The sequence below is a fragment of the Penaeus monodon genome, chromosome 17 (assembly GCF_015228065.2).
Source record: "Penaeus monodon isolate SGIC_2016 chromosome 17, NSTDA_Pmon_1, whole genome shotgun sequence".
Taxonomy (NCBI): Eukaryota; Metazoa; Arthropoda; class Malacostraca; order Decapoda; family Penaeidae; genus Penaeus; species Penaeus monodon.
In genome coordinates, this window is record NC_051402.1 from 22,325,292 (window position 1) to 22,334,055 (window position 8,764).

The 8,764-nt window shown below is 39.9% G+C and overlaps 1 protein-coding gene across 1 annotated transcript in view; it reads right to left on the minus strand.

Moving 5' to 3' along the window:
- The window catches only part of LOC119583620 (serine-rich adhesin for platelets-like), a 93,301-nt gene extending 85,188 nt beyond the window's left edge, over nt 1-8,113 (minus strand). The window contains 1 exon segment of the mRNA XM_037932204.1: nt 8,075-8,113. The gene's annotated coding sequence lies outside the window, so the exon portion shown is untranslated.
- Nucleotides 8,114-8,764: the final 651 nt, after the last annotated feature.

Below are 8,764 nucleotides of genomic sequence, written 5' to 3' on the forward strand. Positions count from 1 at the left end.
GAGAGTGTTGGAAATACAGAGCGATTGTGACCCCTAGCTATCAAATCTTTGATTTATACATATACATTTCATTTCTCACCCCACCATCCACAAAACCCATACAGGTAAAAGGACCTTTGTCTTACTATTTTTCTTCCAGCAACACACGTTCAACTTGTCCTAAATCAATACATGAAGATAGAAAGTGAGAGAGGGAGAGTGAGAGTGTGTGTGTGTGTGTGTGTGTGTGTGTGTGTGTGTGTGTGTGTGTGTGTGTGTGTGTGTGTGTGTGTGGGTGTGTGTGTGTGTGTGTGAGAGAGAGAGAGAGAGAGAGAGAGAGAGAGAGAGAGAGAGAGAGAGAGAGAGAGAGAGAGAGAGAGAGGGGGGAAGCGAGAAAAAGAGAGAGAGAGAGAGGGAAAGACAGAGAGAGAGACAGTCAGACAGACTGACAGAGGAGAGAGAGAAACAGAGAGAGAGAGAGAGAGAGAGAGAGAGAGAGAGAGAAGCTTCCACATGATAAAATTTTCGGGAACATATGTCGAGTAGGTCTATAATTAACAAGTACACGATAGTAGGTTTGGAGGTGAGATAATCTTTAAGTTTTATCAGTGCAATATAATATGATATTACTGCATCATGTAAGACATATCCATACATTATTTAACTGGTATTTCTATATATCAGATAACTGACATTTCTTTTATATAACTGATAATATTAATATTGTATCACACTATACGAGTATTGGCTGCATTAAGTTAGTATCTGGCGATTGTTATTATTAGCACTATTAACGTTACTATTTGAAATAATTTCGGACTTTTTCATTATGAACCAGTTTCCGACACACACACACGCGCGCGCGCGCAGATATATGAGTAGATAGAGGTTACAAGAAAGAAAGAAAGACAAAAACGAGAAATACTGAATAAATATGAAGTTCGAAAAATCCAACTGCCAACAGGTGGCGCCCTACCGGCAAGGAGGGCAGGACCGGGGCATAAACGCTCCCTGGATATCACCCTCGGATAATAAAAGTGTTATTTAGCGTTATCACGGCGCCGAAGGCTGTGCTGCAATTGCTGATGCAAACTCTCTGCCTTTTGCCTTCCCCTTTCTCTGTACTTCCTTCTTTCTCTCCCTTCTCTTTCGACTTCGCTTTTCCTCTTTGTCTCTGCTAAATCTCCTCTTTCTGTTTGAACGCTTTTGTACGGTTGGCTTCTTGTCTGGCTTTGTTTATTTACCTATATATTTTAAATTTCCTATCTATCTCTCTGTTTTTTTTCTCTCTCTACACACACACACACATATACTTACATATATATATATATATATATATAGTATATATATATATATATATATATATATATATATATATATATATATATATAATACAACAACAACATACAAACTAAAATCATCACAACATACACATATATATATATATATATATATATATTTTATATATATATATATATATATACATAATATATTAATTTTTTGTCCGTTTTTGATTCTAAAAGTATAATAGAAAGATTCTAATCACATCTTTCATAATGCAAACAAACCAAAATATATAAAAGCCTAAATGCCGTGCAAAAGTAGGGAAAAAAGTCCCTTCAAGACTTATCCAAGTGCACACCAAATGGTAGTAGTTGTAGTAAAAGGGTAGTGGAAATTATTTGGGGTCCTTTAGAAACCCAGAGTGGTAGTGGTAAAAATTTTGGAGAACCTTCCGGGTAGTGGTTGATTTTTGGGGTTAGTAAAAGGGATGTGTAAAAGGGGCGGGGAGCAGTTTTGGGTTAAAAAGTAATTGAAAAGTAGTGGGTAGTAGTAAATTTTTTTTAAAAGAACCCAATAAGAAAAATGGAAATTATCGGGAAATGGGAAGAGAACAAAAAAAAATTTTTAAAACCGGGAAAAAGAAGAAAAACCCAATTGGAAATAAAAAAAAGGTACAATAAAAATAATTTTAAAAATACAAGGGAAAATTGGAACCAAAAAAACCCCTAAATAAAAAGAATGAAAAAGAAAAAATTTTCCCATAAAACCCCTTTTCCTCTTTCTTTTCCCAACCTTTTCCCCCCTTCTTTTAAAAATTTTAAAAAAATTTCCCATGTAACCGTGCTTTTTTTTCCATTTTTCCCCTTTTTTAATTTTTTTCCTGGCGTTGTTTTTTCCTTTTTGCCCCCTTTGGGTTCCCTTTTTAAAAGGGTAAATTTTCGGGCGTGTTTGGATAAAACCCAAAAATTGGATTTAGTGAAAAAAAAAACCTTGGGGGACTATAAATTAAAAAATTTTATAATTAATAAAAATAAAAAATAAACAAAACTATATATATATAATTATTAAATATATATATATTTTATAAAATTTATATTTTAATATTATATATAATATTTTAAAATATTATATAGGGAAAATTATGTGTTTGGGTTTATTATATATATATATAAATAAAATATATATTTATAAATTTTATATTATATATATATATAAATATATTATATATATTTATATTTATAAAATTTTATAATATTTATGTATATAATTTAAAAAATATATATATATTATAATATATTATACATAATTTTTAAATATATATATATTTTAATTAAAAAATATATATAAAAATAAAATTATATATATTTTTATATATATATATTTTAAAATAAAATAATATACATATATATAATATATATATTTTAAAATAATATATATAATAAAATATATATTAAAATATATATTTTTTAATAAAATAAAAATACACACACATGAAAGCGAGCACAAATATGCAGATAAAAAAAGATAGACGGATAGATAATAGATGGGGGGGGACCCAAAAGAGAGAGAGAGAGAGAGAGGGAAGAGAGAGAAAAGAGAGGAGAAAAGAGAGAGAGAGAGAGAGAGAGGAGGTTAGGGAGAGAGAGAGAGAGAGAAAAGAAAGAGAGGAAGAGAGAGGGGAGACAGAGAGAGAGAGAGTGAGACAGAGAGGAGAGAGAGAAAGAGAGAGGAAGGACAGAGAGGGGAGAGGAAGAGGGATAGATAGATAGATAGATAGAGAGAGAGGGGGAAAAAGGCAGGAAGAGCACAAAGGCAAACAAACAAAAAATAAAATTGCAGACAAGGAAAGAATTTTTGGTGTCGGTCTTTTTTCACGGGGGCCCGAACTAGACTTTTTAAACTGGTGATAATCCTAAACAGGTGGAGTGACATTTCCTCTTTAAGGAAAAGAAAATGTTATGACGATGGTGAAGTCGATAAAGAAACTCCTGTCACGTTTAAAAAAAAAAAAATTGGGGGGTTTTTTGTTTACCCCTTTGGAAAAAAAAAAAAAAGAAAAGGAGATTGATAAATAGATAAATAGACCGAGATACAGACACACAGATAGATAGCCATATCGAGAGACAGATCAACAGATCAACAGACAGATCGACAGACAGATAGATAGATAGATCGATAGACAAATAGATAAATATATAGATAGACAGATCGATAGACAGACAGATAGACAGACAAAAAGACTGGAAAAAAGCCCAAAAAAGGGGAAGCTTTTTCAGACGGCCAAAAATGAGAGGAAGTTTCCTGGGCCATTACCAAAATTCTTCAGAAATTAAAAAAACCCTTATTCAAAACCTGGAAGGAGGGTAAAACCAAAACCCATCAAATTTAAAATTTGTTTTTAAACACCTATATTTAAAATAGAGTTGAAAAAAGGGTTCCCACCCCCTTGGGGGTTTAAAATTAGTTTAGTCCGCTTGCCCAATTTTTCCGCGGAGGGTAAAAAAACGGATAATGAAAAAAATTTCGTTTGAGGCGGGGGTTTTACACACGCCCGCACAGATTTGTCCCTCGGTCATTTCTAAACCAAATCGGTACTTTTAAAACCCCAACTCCCCGATAAAAAAACAACACTTACTCTTACATTCACAGGCTTTGTGCGACAAAACACCCCACTTATAAAAACAAAACTGAAATTGGGGGGAAAAAAAAAGAATTAGAAGACCCAAGAGGAAAATTTTTAGTAGTACTAGTAACAGAAGTAGAAGAAGAAGAAAAAGGAGAAGAGGAAAAGAAGATGTAGTAATAGAAGAAGAAGAAGAAGAAAAAAACGGTCTTAGTAATCAACAAACCCGACAGACCCCAGACCGACCCGACAGACAGGAGATGCAGCAATACATAAATATGCAGATAAACAGATAGAGGGATAGATAGATAGATGGAGGGATCAATAGAGGGGAGGAAACAAAGAGAGAGAGAAAAAAAAGAGAAAAGAGAAGGAGAGAGAGAGAGAGAGAGAGAGAGAGAGAGAGAGGGGGAGTGGGAGAGGAGGGGGGGAGAGAGAGAGAGGGAGGGGAAAAGAGAGAGAAATTTTGTATTTTCGAAAATAGGGTTTTTGGAGGGTAAAGATAATTGCCAAAACAAGATTATCGTTTGTAGATATATACCAAACGTGGGTAAAGACAAAGGTACCAGTTTTTTTCGAAATTGTAATCAGGGAAAGATATAATTTTTAAGTTAGAAAATAACGCAACACAAATATAAATAGGAAAACAAAGACTTACGAATCAGGACATTTCTGAATATTCTAAAACCGATTAAGCAAGATAAAGGTTTATTTGATAGTAGGCAAAAAATTTCTTTCCCAGATAGACCCGATAGAGAGAGGGGGGACAGATAAAGGCAAACAGGGGGGATTTAAAAAAATTTGATAGATAGATGGATACACTGATGGATTGTTTGATCGCATCCCCGGCTGTAGGAATGGAAGGGAAATAAAAAACTGGGATGGCAAAGTTTTAAAAATATGAAAAGCAATCAAAAAATTAAATGCCCGGGGAAATTTTAAAAAAAGGTATGGCAATAATTCTAAGTCATTATTCTTTAGAGAGAGAGAGGGAGAGGGAGGGAAAAAGGGGAAAAGAGAGGAGGAAAGAGAGAGGGGAGAAAGGAGAGAGAGAGGGGAGAGAGAGAGAAAAAGGAGAGAGAGAGGAGAGAGAGAGAGAGGAGAGAGAGAAAGAGGAGAGAAAGAGGAGAGAGAGAAAGAGGAGAGAAAGAGGAGAGAGAGAAGAGAGAGAGAGAGGAGAGAGAGACACACAGAGAGAGACACACACACACAGAGACACAGAGGGAGAGACAGAAACAGAGAGAGAGAGGGGAGAGGGAAAAGAAAAAAAGAGAGAGAGGGAAGAACAGAGAGCGAGAGAGGAAAAGGGAAAGAAGAGACGAGAGAAGGAGAGAGAAGGGAGGGAGATGAGGAAAGGAGAAGGAGGAGAGAGGGGAGAGAGAGAGGGGGGAGAGGGGGGGGGGGGAGAGAGGAGAGAAAGAGAGAGAAAAAGAGACAGAAACAGGGGAGGAAGAAACAGAGAGGGCAGACAGAGAGAGAGAGAGGAAAAAGAGAGAGAGAGAGAGGGAGAGAGAGAGAGAGGGCAGAGAGAGAGACAGAGAGAGAGGACAAAGAAGAAAAAGGAGAGACCGGGACAGAGAGAGACAGAACATTTTGAAATTTTTTAAAAGATTAAGCAAGAAAAAAAGGTTTAAAGGGGTAGGGAAAGGGAAAAATTAACATACACAGATAGACAGATAGAGAGAGGAGACAGATAACTAGGCAAACAGAGAGATTTAAAGATAGATAGATAGATGGATACACTGATGGATTGTTTGATCGCATCCCCGGCTGTAGGAATGGAAGGGAAATAAAAATCTGCATGGCAAAGATAAAAGTATGAAAAGCAATCAACAATAGTGACAGACATTTTAAGAACAGGTATGGCAATAATTCTAAGTCATTATTCTTTAGAGAGAGAGAGGGAGAGGGAGAAAGAGAGAGAGAGAGAGAAAGAGAGAGAGAGAAAAGGGGAGAGAAAAAGAGAGGAGAAGACGAGGGGGGAGAGAAAGAGGGAGAGAGACAGAGAAGAGAGAGAGAAGAGGGGGAAAGGAGGAAAAGAGAGAGAAAAGGAAAGAGAGAAAGAAAGGGGGAGAAAGAGGAGAAGAGAAAGAGGAGAGAAAGAGGAGGGGAGAAAAGGAGAGGGAGAGGGAGGGGAGGACAACCCCCGAGAGGGCACACACACACCAAAAGATACAGAGGGAGAGACAGAAACAGAGGGGAAAAGAGAGAGAGAGAAAGGGGAGAGGCAGAGACAGAGAGAGAGAGAGGGAAAAAGAGAGAGAGAGAAGAGGAAAAGGGGAGAGAGGGGGGGGAGAAGGGGAGAGAGAGATAGAGGGGAGGAAAGGAGAGGGAGAAGGAAAAGGGGAGAGAGAGAGATAGAGAGAGGGGGGGGGGAGGGGGCAGAAAAAGAGAGAAAAAACGGGGGACAGAAAAAAGAGGGCAAAAAGGGGAAAAGAGAGGGGAGAAGAGAGAAGAAAAGAGAGGAGAAAGCGAGAGAGAAGGGAAAAGAGAGCGAGAAGGGGAGGAGGGGAGGAGAGGGGGAGGGGGAGAGAGAGAGGGGGAGAGAGGAGAAGGCCCGAGAGAGAGAGAGGGAGAGAGAAGGGGAGAGGAGAGAGAGAGGACAGACAGACAAAAAACCCCGGGGAGAGAGGCAAAGGGAGGGGAGAACAGAGAGAGAAGAGACAGAGAGAGACAGAGACATTTCTGAATATTCTAACCGATTAAGCAAGATAAAGGTTGATAGATAGATAGGCAATAATTACATACACAGATAGACAGATAGAAGGGGGGACAGTAAAATAGGCAAACCCAAAAGATTTAAAGATAGAAGGGGTAGATGGTACACTGATGGATTGGTTTTAGCATCCCCCCCCCTGTAGGAATGGGGGAAAGGGGAAAAAAAAAATCTGCATGGGGAAAGATAAAAATAAAGAAAAGCAAAAAAACAATAGTGACAGACATTTAAGAACAGGTATGGCAATAATTCTAAGTCATTATTCTTTAGAGAGGGGAGGGGGGAGAGGGAGGAAAAAGAGAGAGAGGAGAAAGAGAAGAGGAAAAAAGAGGAGAGAGAGAGGAGAGGACGAGAGAGAGATAGGTTGAGAGAGGAGAGAGAGAGAGAGAGAGAGGGGAAAGGAAGAGAAAGGGAAAGAGAAAGGGGAAAAAAAGGGAAAGGGGAGGGGAGAGAGAAAGGGGAGAGAGAGAGGGGGAGAGGGAGAGGAGAGAGAGAAAAAGGAGAGAAAGAGGGAGAGAGAAAAAAAAGAGAGAAAGAGGGAGAGAGAAAAAGAGAAGGGGAGAGGAAGGGGAGAGACACACCCGGGGAGAGGGGCACAACCCCAAAAACACAGATACAGAGGGAGAGGGCAGGGAAAAAAGAGAGAGAGAGAGAGAGAAAAAAAGAGGAGAGGGGAGAGAAAGGAGAGAGAGAGAAAAGAGAAAAGAGAGAGAAGAAAAAAAAAGGAGAGGGGGAGGTTGAGAGAGAAAAGGAGAGAGAGGGGAGAAGGGGGAGGGGAGAGAAAGGGGAGAAAAGGGGAGAGAAAAGAGAGGGGAGAGGAGAGAGAAGGGGGGGGGGGGGCAGAGAGAGAAAAGACAGAGACCGAGAGAGAAGAAAAAGAGAGGACAGAAACAGAGAGACAGAAAAAGAGGGGGAGAGAGGGGGAGAGGAGGAGGAGAGAAGGGGGAGGGGAGATGAAGAGAGAGAGAGAGAGGAGAGATGGGGAGAGGAGAAAAGAGGGGAGAGAGAGAGAGAAGGAGAGAGAAGGGAGGACGGAGGGAGAGAGAGGGGGGAGAGGGGGGGAGGGGAGAGAGGAGGGGAGAGAGAGAGGAAGAGGGGAGGAGAGAAGAGAAAAGAAAAGGGGGAGGGGGAGGAGAGAGAGGGGAGGAAGGGGAGGGGGGGAGAGAGGGCCCGGGCAGACAGACCCCAAAACAGAGAGAAGACAAAAAGAGAGACAGAGAGAGACAGAGGGCAGAGAGAGGGCCCGAGACAGAAAAAGAAGAGACAGAGAGACAAAGAGGAGGGGAGAGAGTGGAAAAGAGAGAGGGGGAAGAGAGAGAGATAGGGGAGAGAGAGAGAGAGGAGAGAAAATGGGAAGAGGAGAGAGAGGCGAGGGGAAGGGGAGACGAGAGAGAGGGGAGGAGAGGGACAGAGAGAGAGAGGGGAGAGGAGAAGGGGAGAGAGAAGGGGAGAGAAGGGGAGAGACATCTTACCTGTCGTTTTTGGGTTTAGTGGTCCAGGAAAATCCCTTTATTAAAAAACAGCTAAAAACAAACCCAAAACGCAATTAAAAGGGGGCCCTTCGAAGGCCTTCGTTGTATTTCACAGTTTAAACAAGTTTGTAGAATCCGTTTCTTTTTACAGTAGTTTACCGTATCACGTGACTAACAATTACCCATTTTCTGTTGAACATCTTGGGTCATATAGGTATGTCACTTTTTGAATGACTGATTGTATTTATTTATTGATTATGGGTTTTAAACTTCGACGCGTAACTATTAAAAAAACACTGTTTATTTTTTTTTCTGTTTGGCAGCTATCTACACAGGCAAAAGAAAAACAATGAAAACCAAGAGAAGAGATAATTTTATAAAAAAAAGGGCACCTCAATATCACATTTAAATTCTGCAACTTCACTTTTTTCCAAACAAACTGAAAAGACGAATATGGAGAGAGAGAGAAAAAAAAAAGAGAAAAAATTAAATCCTCGAATAGACCACCTGTCTTCTAGCGTCGAAATCAACACGATGGTCCAGGTTGGGAGTCATGGGTGGCCCGGTTTTTGAAACGTCCGTTCCTGGGGCCCCTTTCCGGGGTGCACCCCTGGTGGCCATCACCGCGAGGACCCGAGGCTCCTCCCTCCCTCCTCCTTCTCCCTCCGCCCCGCCTCCCTCCTCCTCACC